Genomic DNA, 14033 nt, shown 5'->3' with positions numbered 1-14033 from the left:
TAGTTTATCATGACATAATAAACTCTTAATCGTGTGTCTGCGTGGCCTCCTCAACAAGCTACCGAGCTGTGACTTGACCCTAGTGGTTTCAGTGTCTACATTGCCATCTGAGACGTTGTGACGCAGGACGTTTTTAATAATGCACTATCAATATGTCCAAAATGAAGTGTTGCTGTGGTCATTCCCTAAGTGGTGTTTCACCTTTTCATTCCTTATTTAGCTAGTGGACTGAAGAATATACTAATAACACAAAACTGGTCATGTGACCTAGATTTAGAAGAGAGGGTCAACATAAAAAATGGAATTTAATGGAGAAAAAGGTGAAAAGATAAACTCAAAGACGAATATGGGCCACAGAGTTTTTGAGGAGAAGAGTAAACCAGACCAGGGTTGCTCAAACTTTTTCACAGTATGACACAAATAGAAAAGTATTCTATGTCTACATCACAGCAATGGAGACAGAGGAGAATGCTCCAACCTAGAATTGAGTACCACAGGAGCTATGGAAGTCTCAGGATTTATGGAGTCACCTGATGCCGAGAGACTGATGTTTCAGCAAACCTATAACCTATTTGCAACACTGGGTGAAAAGCACTGCCCCAGTTAGCTCAGAATGATTCATTGTATGGCCAAGAAGAGCAGGACATTCTAATCTCTCTTACGCTCAGTTTCAGCACAAAGTAAAAGAACTGCACTGCATCAGTGACTCATTCGTCCTGTTTGCACATTGGAAAACACCTGGGGAGATTTAGAAAAGTACCCATTTGGCATCCTTAAACTAATTAAAGTAACATCATTAGAGGTGAAGCCTAAACATTGCTATTTTTCAAAGCACCTTAGAGGATTCTGAGGTTCTACTGTGCTAGAGGATCTCTAGGGTATTCTATATCTCTAACCATCTTGGATTTTAAGTAATGTCAGGAGATATTCTGTAGCAACTTAAGTTTAGAGAATGAATATGTGAATGCTTTAAAGAGACAAGCAAGGAAAACCCATAAAAGAGACTGCTCCAGTAAAGGGAATGCAAGCCATTACTAATGATGCATAAGAAGATCCTCACGTGGACTTAAAATTTCCAGGAAGCTTCTCTTTCTCCTTCTGACATAACTCAAGTGGGAGTATCAGTTCCAGACTTTGAAATGAGAGAAAAAAGATAAGGAGAGGAACAAATACTTGTAAGTTTGTAAAACAAACAAACAAACAAAACAAAGAGGGGAGATTTCACTATCAAACTGTGAACTGCTAATCTGTGGACAGTGAGTGAGAACCAATGGAGAAAGACCGTAAACAGACCGTAAAAGGTTTATTGAGCTGCTGTGAAAAGAAAGTGGGAGTTAGTGAGGGCCAGGCAGTGTAGAAGGTGCTACTAGGGTTGAGGATGGGAGCTTGTCAGTGCACTGGTTGTCTGAGGTATGCCCCCAGCACACGCCAAATCAGGTTGTAGCAGAGAAGCTGGACGACTGGATTAATATAATTTTTTACTGAACGGTTCAAAGTATATTAGGAAATGAAGATTGAGGGCATTGACAAGATGATGGAAGAAAAAATAGACCATGAATTTTTAGTTAAGAATAAAGATGCACATTAAGAGTTTATTATGTCATGAAAAATTATGGGCATACATAATTTCCACTGCCCCAGTAAGAAGGGGTTTCCTTTGGTAAGCAAGTCTGAGAGAATGACCTGGACACCTGTGGCTCAGCCCTTTCTTTCCTTGTTACCGATCTGTGGGGCTGCTACCTCCACAGAGCATGTGCTCTAAACTGCTCTCTGCCATGCTGTAAAAACTTCATAGTTTTTGCAATCCATTCATCCACAGCAAAAGCTTTTAATTTAAGGAGGTAAAGTCAACTGATTTGCTTGCACATCTAAGCTGTGTTGTTTAATGTGGTATTGTGTATATTCTGCTTTTCTCCTGCATAACAGTTTCATACTGTTCCTTCACTGCTCAAACATTCACCACTGTCTCCCCCAATCTGACTCTCACCTGATATCCTTGCTTTCTAAGTTCCTGACAACTGGCACAAACTCTTGCCACCCCGATTACAAGCATGGCAGTCCACATACCCTGCTGTCAAAGATGCTGTCCTCTTCCTCTCTGAAGCCAATCTCTTCTCTCGTAGATTCTGTCTACTTTCACCTGCTGAAGGACATAGCTCCAGAAATGTGCCTCTTCCTATCCTACATCATCGATTTTTCCCCATGAACATTTTCCGTAGGACAACAACCTGTTCTTATTTCTCTCCATTTTCCTTGTCAGCCATTGTCTCATTACTTTGGTTCCCTTCACAAAAATATGCTTTAATACTGTTGTGTAAGAACAGTGTTTCCAAATTCTCTCCCCCCCATTTCATCATAAACTTACTTCAATCCAGTTTTTCTCCCAAATGTCTACTGGAGCCAGCCTTTATGTGACTAGATCCAGTGCCCTGTTCTCAGTCCTCAGCTTTTGAACTCTGCAGCATTTGATACAGATGATCACTCTTGCCTACTTAATTCACGTTAATCGCTGGACTCTCAGCACACACCCCTCTCTTGGTCTTCCCATACCTCACCGATTGTTCCTACTTACTGTTGCTCTCCGGTCTCCTAGGACTCTTACTGTGCACCAGGACTTGAACCTGCACCTCTTCTCTCCTTCTCTCCTGTATTTTCATTCACTTCCCCATGACTTCATTCCAGTTTTTTGCTTTGTTTTGTTTTGGGGGATTGTAGCCTGCATGCTAATGTGGTTTCCAAATCTGTAAATTCAACTGCCAGTGAGACACCTCTATTTGGCTGACTAATAGACAACTTAAACTCAACATGTATCAAACTGAGCAACTGAATTTTCCCCAAACCTGATTCTCTTGCAGCCTTCTCCATCGCATTTGGGGGTGATTTCACCCTTCCCCTGCTCAGGCCAGAAACGTGAGCAACTGCTTGGACCAACGCCTTCCAGTGGTTCTGTGTTCCTTTCTGTCTTCCACAGACTACGTCTGATCCACGAGGAAAATTTGAATGTGTCCAGAAAGTAAAAATACATATTTCATCAAATAATCAGTTACCTAAAAGTATTTGGATCTATGAAATGAATTAATCAATCAGGCATTTATTAATTCCTTCTTCATATTCTATACTGAATTAGAATTTTTTGGCTGATAAGTCAGTGCCTGGATGTAATTTTCATTCATAGTGTGGCTTTGTAACCAGACAGACCTGATTTCGAGTGACATGAATTGTTCATTTATCACTCGTGTGATCTTAGACAGGTTATAATCTTTTTAACATTCAGTTTCCTTATATGTAACTGAGGAATAAATACATTATTTAGGGGGCTTTGTAAAAGGAAGTACTGTGGCTGCCATAAAATATAATTTAATAAATGGTCATTATTGAGCCATTATTCTTGTTCTTAATAAAATAGAAAATGGAACAGTGATTGGCTTTGTCTTCCAAAAAGCATTCTTGGACAAAATAAAATAAAGGAGAAAATAATGTACTTTCTGCCATGGCAACTGTGGTAATAGAGATTTTGAAAAGTACTACTCCATAGTTTTGCCCAATATTGCCTAATTTGACTAATCTTTATTTTTAAACATGGTGCTATTATGGAGTGTTCATCTATATAAACTGATCATTTTTTAAAAATACATTCCATTATTTCCAGCTACACATGGCGGTATTACCCTAAAAGCACTCACATAGAATCAGTTACCATCATGATTCTTTTTCTCTTCCATAAGTTAAATCTGTGTCTTCTGGAATGATATAAACAAAGTGTTCAAAATAAAGTGTACTATGTCTCTGGGCCCTCTGTATGTCCTCCTTGGAGAAGTATCTGTTCAAGTCCTTTGCCCATTTTTTAATTGGGTTGTTTGTCTTCCTGGAGAGGAGTTGTGTGAGTTCTTTATATATTTTGGAGATCAGACCCTTGTCTGAGGTATCATTGGCAAAAATATTTTCCTATACTGTTAGTTCTCTTTGTATTTTAATGCTATTTTCTTTAGCCATGCAGAAGCTTTTTATTTTGATGAGGTCCCATTTGTTTATTCTTTCCTTTATGTCCCTTGCTTTGTTAGGAGGTTGCTGCGTGGAATGTCTGAGATTTTCCTGCTAATGTTTTCCTCTAGGACTTTTATGGTGTTACGACTTATATTTAAGTCTTTTATCCACCTTGGATTTATTTTTGTATATGGTGTGAGTTGGTGATCGAGTTTCATTTTTTTGCATGTAGCTGTCCAGATCTCCCAACACCATTTGTTGAAGAGGCTATTTTCACTCCATTGTATGCTTCTTCCTCCTTTGTCAAATATTAATTGACCATAGAGACTTGGGGTTATTTCTGGGCTCTCTGTTCTGTTCCATTGGTCTATGTGCCTGTTTTTATGCCAGTACCAGGCTGTTTTGATTACAGTGGCCTTGTAATACTGTTTGATATCAGGTATTGTGATCCCTCCTGCTTTGTTCTTCTTTTTCAAAATTGCTGCAGCTATTCAGGGTCATTTATTGTTCCATATAAATTTCTGAAATGTTTGTTCTATCTCTGTGAAATATGTCATTGCAGACTGGTGTAGCCACTGTGGAAAACAGTATGGAATGTCCTCAGAAAACTAAAAATGCAACTGCCTTTTGACCCAGCAATTCCACTGCTGGGATTATACCCTAAGAGCCCCGAAACACCAATCCAAAAGAACCTATGCACCCCAATGTTCATAGCAGCACAATTTACAATAGCCAAGTACTGGAAGCAACCTAAATGCCCATCAGCAAATGAGTGGATCAAAAAACTATGGTACATTTACACAAGGGAATTCTATGCAGCAGAGAAAAAGAAGGAGCTTATACCCTTTGCAACAGCATGGATGGAACTGGAGAGCATTATGCTAAGTGAAATAAACCAGGCAGTGAGGGACAAATACCATATGACTCACCTTTAGCTGGAACCTAATCAACAAAAGAAAAAAGCAACCAAAATATAACCAGAGACATTGAAGTTAAGAACAATCTAACAATAACCAGAGGGGAGGGGGGTAAGGGGCAGTAGGGAGAAGGGTTTTCAGGAGCTACTATAAAGGACACAGGGACAAAAACAAGGGGGAGGATAGAGGTGGGGGAGGGAGGTGGGACTTGCTGGGGTGGGATAGAGGGGTGGGGAGAAAATGCAGACAATTGTAGCTGAATAAAAATAAATTAATTAAAAAATAAAAATAAAATAAAATAAAGTGTCCTAGATGAAAAACATTAGAACATATGATTTGTTTGCTTGGAACATACCATTTTCCCCTTTAATGTGTTATTTCTTTCAGTGCTCTGTCAATGGGCGCATGGAGATCAGTTTAGCTGTGTTGGCATTTGGGTGGATGAGTGCATATAAGTTTGGAGAATAAACATTTTTTGAACTCTAAGGATTGGTCAGCAAGTAAAAATGAGATAATTTATATTACCATGGAGAGAGAGAGACAGACAGACCAGACAGACACACACACACACACACAGCCAGAGGAAGATGTTTCAATTATTTCCCAAATACTAAGCAATGCCTATTCTATGTCATATATTGTTCTATTCCTTTTTAGTGATAGACAAGAAGTTCCATATAAGGAATAACTTTTTCCCTAAGAAAGCATATTTCATGTGAAACTTTACCTAGAAATTTTGCATCCTGATTAAAAAAATAAAATCCAAATTCTGTATAATTGACAGAGAATTCTTTGTATTCTGGTACAATAATTTAGTGCTAAGTATTAGAGAACATATATTGAACATGGACAGTAAATATAATAGAGAATATAGACTTATCAGAGTGGAAATATTTTGTTTGTTCACATATGGCTAGGAATTTTACCAGTTTCTGAGGAAGAGTGAAACTTAACTTTAAACCTGTACTATACAATAGAGCATGTAGGGTACGTCCAAGTTTAATTTCAATATATAATACTTCATATGTAGTTCTCATGCCATCGAAGGACCCAATATTTCTCATCTAACTTTATTTATTTTATAAGAAGTCAGAGTGCAGAAATTCCTGCAGGTATTATTATAAAAACTTGAACTATGTGAACATCTGGCATTCAGAGTGGTAGTGAGGAAATAACAGACTCTCATAGAACTTTAATGTGATTTTTGTAACATCGGGCTGATGACATATTTCAGAATATGAGATAAATTTAACAAAATATAATAAAATTATTGAGTTGTAAAATTATAGCATTCTAATCAATTTATATTTTTAAGAGGACAAAATAAAACAAAACTCAATCCTGAATTTTATGCAATTTAACATTTTTAATTTACATAAATCTGTTCATGGGCTATCATAATACATGTAAATATTTGTGGAAAATGTGCTTTAAGCAAAAAGACACTAAAGTAAAAGAAAAGGAGGAATATGGAAATAAGACACTATTTTAAAATTTTCTAATTTCAGTTCCAAAGACAATATACATGTAGGCATGCACGTGTATGCACACACGTGCAAACACATGTACAGACATGTTTGATCGGTATGTAATGCATACATGAATACATGCATGTGTGCACATACATATAACTATATATTTCAATATATAATCATGTTCACATTCAAGGATCATCAGTCATAGCTGAGTTTCCTCTAAACTCAAATATTTGAAAAAAATAACAAATAGTTCCTAATAGTTCAGTATAAACTTAGCACCACCAGGTAAAAATGGTTATAGAGAATTACCATTGGGATAGGACACTATGGGATTATGTGGTTCCTTCAAAAGCAGCCTGACATTCGTTTTTTAAATGGCTTACAACAGGGCAGAGGACTGCCCAGATCACCACCAGTTTTGGTCTCTATTGTATAATTGAATATTATGATCTTAGTGTGAATTCTTCATGAATTATGTAAATTTTCAGTTCTACTCAGTAGACATTTACTTAGCATATATTATGTGAAGAATGTTCTTGTTTATTAAGAAAATATTTATAATCGTGTAAAACATACGTTTTAACTCTTTTAGTTTCAGAAAACCGTTTCAGCATCAGTAGAACCTGTTTGACTGCATAGTACACTGCATTTGCTGCCTTTAGGAAAACTGTTTTTCGACTGAGTAGACACTCGTTGTGAGTGTGGCTAAGGGGGGTGCGTGTGGTTCAGTCATGCTGGAGGTGGGAGGGGGTGTGGGTGGTTGGATCTTGCTTTTCTAGGCCGTAGGTGGTGTTTTGACATGCTGGGCCATGTTGCAAGGCCTGGGAGTGATTGTTCTATTGTAGTTTCTATTTTCTGTTGTCAGAGGTGCTCTGGAATCTACACACATATAGATTATGTAAAATGCCAACACATTATCATCAAGATCATCAAGATTGAATGTAAGCCAGATTTAATATTCTTTCCTTTATAAATGGGAGCTTATAAATTTAAATTTCAATATGCTTAAATTTTTTGGCTACATGGCTGCAAATCTTGAGGGTTCCCAATGAATTCTAAATATTGTTTTCATTTATTTGGGGCATCTCAATGAATGGTTTGCTAGCAAAGAAATCACTTGAACTTGGAAGAAAATCCCTTCCAAGGCATTAGGAGATTTTTTCCTGTTTGTTTGTTTGTTTGTTTTGTATGCCCTCCAAAAAGAGCTCACAGCTAGGACTGACTACACCTGTACGAAGGAGCTTCTCATTGGCTTACGACTAAATGCAAGGTGTTCTCCACTAGGTTCACTTCCCCTTCATTTCTGTTCTAAATGTACTAGGGGTCTGGCACAACATCACTCCTCCATAAGGACTGTTGAACAAATGAGTGAGTGAATGAATGGATGAGTGGACAAATCCTAGAAACTTGTGTAGAATCAGCTGTGGCACCTAGGAAGTAGGTAACTCAGAAGCAAAATGTAAATGTAAACTTAGAGTTCCATCTGTCTATGGAGGGTAATCTTTGCTGCATTTTGTAAAACTTATGATACAAGGATAAGAATACACATATAAATAGAAAATATATGTTTGAGAATATATAAATGTGAGTATATATTTAGGTAGATGATAGGTAGATAACTTAGCTGGCAGTATATGCTTAACTGGCTTCCATATGCCATCCATATGAATTCTCTAGGATGTATTGCCCATCTGGTCTGCAAATTTCACTCCATCTGGAATGACTTCTAACAGAATACTTGACTATAACATTCTTTGTTATCCTACAGTGCAACTGTGTAATATGGTGTAAGTTGTAGTGATATTTCTCCACGCTTCTCATCCTGCTCTTCCTCTCCTTCTCCTCTCTTTCCCACCACTGGCCCCTCCTATTCTTGTCCAGCATGGCATTTTTTATCCCCCTGCACATTTACCAGAAACTAATAGCAGACAAGAAGTTCTTTTCAGTATATTCCTTTAACTCCCCAAATTCTTATCACTCTATAATTTTTTTAGCTTTTTATCCAGTATCAATAATGTAATGAAAGAAAAATTATATTGAATTTATTGTCTTGAAGCAGAATATATCTACAGTTATTTAAGTAAAAAAATATTTTGAAGTGATAGAAAAATATGTTTGAGCCCAATCTTCCAAAATTTGAATGGTAGGCTCTAAAGTATTTTTTGAACTATTTACAAAATCAAACTGATAACATACATTTCAGAAGGCTAATGAGTAACTGCTCCCAGAGGCAGAAGGGTGTATTAGATAACTTGTGGGAATCTTCTCTCTTAGTCTATTAGAAACAAGTGTCTGGATTTAGGACTTTATTTTACCCATTTTTAAGAAAGTGCGATTTAGTCATCCTTTTACTTCTTCATTTACAATTTCTTTCTATAAACATTCAAGTGGTTGAGATAGCTGGTATTAAACTTTTATTTATTTATTTTTAGAGAGTGGGGTAGAGAGGGAGAAAGAGAGGGAGAGAAACATCAATGTGTAGTTGCCTCTTGTGCACCCCCTACTGGGAACCTGGCCTGCAACCCAGGCATGTGCCCCGACTGGGAATCAAACCAGCGACCCTATGGTTTGCAGTCCAGCACTCAGTCCACTGAGCCACACCAGTCAGGGCAAGAGTTCATACTCTTAATTCACTTCTCTTGGTGAAAGGTTAATCTGGAGAGATTTTGGTTGCTGTTCTAAATGTAACAATTAAAATGGACATATTATTTACCCTTCAAGTGGTTGATATTGTCTGAAAACTATCATAAGCATATTAAATTTTGTTTCATATAGTAATATTGTACTTTACTTTCAAGTTAATACCTAAAATCATCTTAGTATAAATAAAAAGCAATCAGATGAAGAATGAAGTTTCTTGACAAGCCAAAATAATCTTGGAAAGTTATTTGGAAAACTAAAAACAAAACCAAAGTATAACTAACCCAAAGTATGAAAATAGATGCTATATTTCATATCTTTTTGAGACAAGAATGTTCTAAATTTATTTGATATCATAGATAGGGTGTTGACCAGACTAAGTCTCTACTAATTTCACTTGAGAAAATGTTTATAAATGAAAAAGCACATATAGTGCAGTTACTTTTATGCCCTGAAATGTTTCCTGCCATATCTCCCCAAACATTCCATGTCATCTTATATCTTTGCACACACACCAATGGGAAGGGCTTTCCCTTCTCTTGGGAAAGCCTTTAACCTCCTGCTCTCACCAGGGTCACTCTGACAAATCTCTTGAGTGGGTTCTTTTCAGATGAACTCATTTAGGATGAACTTCCTTAGGTTTAAGCCCATCCTTAACATTCATTAGACTGCATTTGAATTGTCACACTCATTATCTACCTCATAAGTGGGTATCTCTCCCATCAGATTTTAAGTGTCTTGAGGACAGAGACCGTATCTTTTATAATTATGCCTCCGGGGCCTGGAAACTGTACCGGCCCTCTACAACCACAGGCACAAGAGAGGATTCTAGATCCTTCGCAATTTTCAGACCTGGACACCACTTTTCCTGTATCTATCAGGCAGAGAGGGAAAGTGGAGTTTTCTACAAATAGGCCATCAGAAGAATGAAATAATGTCATTATCACAAATAGCCTACAGAAAAAAATTTGAAGAGAATGTATATTTTGACAATTTTCAACAACCTTTAAAATAGAGCAGTGCTTACATATTAATTATATATTAATAATGTTTCCTTTTCCTGCCTCTTTTAACATTAATTCCTACTGCTCTTTTTTTCTTCTCACACAAGAAAAATGAAAAAGACATATTCTTATCGACCAAAAAGCTTTAGAATTCTTAACTTAGATAACCTGCTGTTTGATGCAAATTCAGTAAATATATGAGAGCATATCAGGAATACGCCATGTAATACAGGGGCATTTGATTTATTGGCTCTCCTACAATAACAACGAGAGATCTTGTGAATTGTCTGCTCTAAATTGTATCAGGGCCAGTTTACAGGTGAGCATAAAAGTACATGAAGATTATATTTAAACCATAATAACTTATTTGGCAAGCAAATTTTTCCTGTAAAACCTGGGTTTCCAAGAAGCTTCACTTTTGTTTTGGAGACATTGTTTCCACTGACAGCTCGTTGGTAAGCATGAGTTATGGGGCCCCACTAGCCACAGGGGAAAGTATGATCCCAACACATATTTTCAAATGAGAAGAACAAAAATGTCTTACATACATCACTGATTACCACAACTGATATATTTATATAGTTTATTTAATTGAAGAATCATTTGAATGGATTCTATGAGGGCTAATAAATCAAAATGAATAAAAATAGATTATTTTTTTAAAATAAACTAATATGGCTGCTTAAATAATTCTGAAAAATGTAAAACAATTTTTCAAGTTGACATGTGGGGATAATCAGAATTATAGTTAAGGAGACCAATACTTTTAGCAAATCGGCAGTTGATACAGGAGAAAAGAAACATATTTAAAATCATCATCCCTTGCTCCAAAAAAACAAAAAAAAGTGAGAACATGTCAAAGGTAAACAGGAGCAACAATTGAGCAATAAAATAAATTGTATTGTGTTATAACCCAAATTATAAAGTAACTGTACCATAGTTTATACTGATAAAACTAAATAATGGAAAAAATAATCAGAGGAGAAGAAGCAAACTTTCTATACAGCTAACTTCCATTTAATATATGCCAATTCTACCCTCTCCAGGAAGTAAATCTTAATTTTACCCCTCCTTATCGCCTATTGGTAGTGCACTAGATTTAGTGACTAATTTCCAAAGAATAGGGTATGGAAAGAGAAAAATAATAATTTTTCAATAGAAAAACCAGGCAAATACTACCTTAACCCAGTGTGAAGGGTAATATTACTAGTGATGTATGTATATCATGCACCATCCCCCATGTGATGTGATGAGGTCACTTCACCTCTCTGGTGAATCCAAATCCCAAATCCATAGCCCTAGTCTAGTATGAGCATCATTAAACAAAATTAATATAAGCATCAGAGCAAGGGATGTCTTTCAGGATACTTGGGCAGTTCTTCTTGATAGTCATAAAAAACCGAGCAGAAGCTATCCCAGACCAGGTGAAACTGGGTAACATGGAAAATAAATAAATGTGGTACCCTAGGTTGCAACCCAGAACAGAAAGGGGAGATTAATGGAAAGACTAGTGAAGTCCAAATAAAGTCTAAATTTAGTTAATAATAAGGTACCAGTATCAGTTTTTTAGTTTTGATAACTTCATCACAGTAATGTAAGATGTTAATTGGGGAAACTGTGTAAAGTATATATGGGAACTTCTTTTTTTAAAACATTTTAATTTAATTTTTATTGTTTTTTTTTTACATTACCTTTTAGTGCTCGTATAAGCCCCTCGCCCCAGTAATCACCACACTGTTGTCCATATCCATGAGTCCTTTTTCATTTGTTCAATCCCTGCACCTTTACGGCCCCCACTAGCTGTCATCTGCTCGTCATCTACAAGTCTGTCCCCATTTTACTTGTTCAGTTTGTTCACTGGATTCCACATATGAGTAAAATCATGCGGTATTTATCTTTCTCTGACTGGCTTATTTCACTTAGCATGATGTTCTCCAGGTACCTCTTTGTACTATCTTTGCAACTTTTCTATAAACCTGAAATTATCCCCAAATTCAACAAAATGAAAAGGGAACACACTGTATGGGAGAACACATTCAGCAATGACATATCTGATGTATAAAGAACTTATACAATTCAACACCAGGCAGAAAAACAATGCAGTTTAAAAAAAGGGCAAAGGACCTGAATAGACACTTCTCCAAAGGGGACGTACAGATGGTCAATAGACACATGAAAATATGCTCAATGTCACTAGTTATCAGAAAAATGCAAATTAAAACCACAATGAGATATCATCTCACACCTGTCAGAATGGCTGTCATCAATAAATCAACAAACAACAAGTGCTGGCGAGGACGTGGAGAAAAGGGAACCTCGTGCCCTGATGGTGGGAATGCAGATGGGTGCAGCCACCATGGAAAACAGTATGGGGTTTTCTCAAAAACTTGAAAATGGAACTGCCTTTTGACCCAGTGATTTCACTTCTTGGAATCTATCCTAAGAATCTTGAAACACCAATTTGAAAGAATATATGCCCCTTTATGTTCATAGCAACATTACTTACAATAGCCAAGATCTGGAAACAGCCCATGAGTAGGTGAGTGGATAAAAACAGCTGTGATACAATTTCACAATGGAATACTATGAGACTGTGAAAGAGAGGGAACTTTTACCTTTGCGACAGCATGGATGGACCTGGAGAACATTATGCTAAGTGAAATAAGCCAGTCAGAGAATGACAAATACCATATGATTTGTCTGTGGAATCTGATGAACAAGGTAAACTGATTAACAAGAGAGAAACAGTGGCATGTATACTTGGAACAGACTGACAGCTGTCAGAGGGAAGGGGGAACTGAATGAAAGAAGGGGAAGGAATTAGCCAAAGAACATACATGCACAAGCCATGGCCACAGACAACAGTGTGGTGAGGGCCAGAGGGAAGAGGGCAAGAGTCTGGGTGGAGGCAGGCGAAGAGGGGAAAATGGGGACATCTGTAATAGTGTGGGTAATAAAAATTTTAAAATTAAAAAATAAACTTATTTAGAAATATCTCCTAGTCTATTTAGTAGTTAGCTAGATAAACAATTACCTATTTCCAAAATTTACCAGGAGGTAGGAATACCATCTAAGAAATTGAGAATAATTTTCTCTGCTTCCTCCTTATTGATATTATAAATTTGAATCATAATTGGAGAGTCAAAGTATACATGAATAATAAGTGAAGTTTTAAGAGCCCATCACCATTATACAGGGCCCTGCCAAAGTAACACCTGCTTGAGTGTGGTTGGTAGGGTAATAATATGGGTGTACTAATTTATAGTTTTAATTTGAACATTTAACCTAAAACTTCATATGGCGTGCTATAGTATGATAGTGTAATGTTACAGAATTACATCCTTATGATTTTTTAACAAAAGATTTTGTAATAAAAAAGGGAGTTATTTGTGCCAGACCCTGTACTTCGTTTATAGCCTCAGATTCAAAGCAGGTGGTTTCAGGTTCTTGGTTACATATAACTATCTCATCCTGGATAAATTCACAAACACACCATTTTTGGCTCATTTTGTCTCTGTCCTCCCGAAGTCTCCACCTTGGAACCATGTGTAAATGGAACATTTATTTTTACCTCTAAAATGTGTAAAGTCATCTGAATATGATCTTTTATGCAGAATGAATAATTTGTTTAAAAGACACAGAAAATAAATATGCTTTGCAATGTAGTCTAGATGTTTACAATTAATATTTTTGGATTTTGTTTCAAAAATCTATATATCTAAAAGATATATTGTTAATTGTTTTCTATACATAAGAGATAGTTTGATTTTTAAAATAATGTACTTTTTAGGCATTGACTGTGAAATTTAATAAGTTTTGAGTTAAGATGAAGAAATAGAATAATGGTTATTTATGTTCACATTATGATGCTCTTTAGGAGTTCAGAAAAGTAGAAATATTTTAGTGCAATTTATTTGATAATATCCCTAGTATTATATAGCTTTACTGAATTTTATGCCTTGTGCCTGGGTGCCTTAGCCAGATTTGATCTATAAATTTAAAAATGACTC

At 36.4% G+C, this 14033-nt stretch overlaps 1 protein-coding gene across 15 annotated transcripts in view; it reads left to right on the top strand.

Moving 5' to 3' along the window:
- PPFIA2 (PTPRF interacting protein alpha 2) overlaps window positions 1-14033 on the top strand; it is a 446500-nt gene that overhangs the window by 132604 nt on the left and 299863 nt on the right. The window lies entirely within an intron of this gene.

This window comes from Desmodus rotundus, chromosome 3, assembly GCF_022682495.2.
Source record: "Desmodus rotundus isolate HL8 chromosome 3, HLdesRot8A.1, whole genome shotgun sequence".
NCBI lineage: Eukaryota > Metazoa > Chordata > Mammalia > Chiroptera > Phyllostomidae > Desmodus > Desmodus rotundus.
The sequence above is the reverse complement of the archived record's forward strand: the minus strand, read 5'-3'. Positions and strand labels throughout refer to the sequence as shown.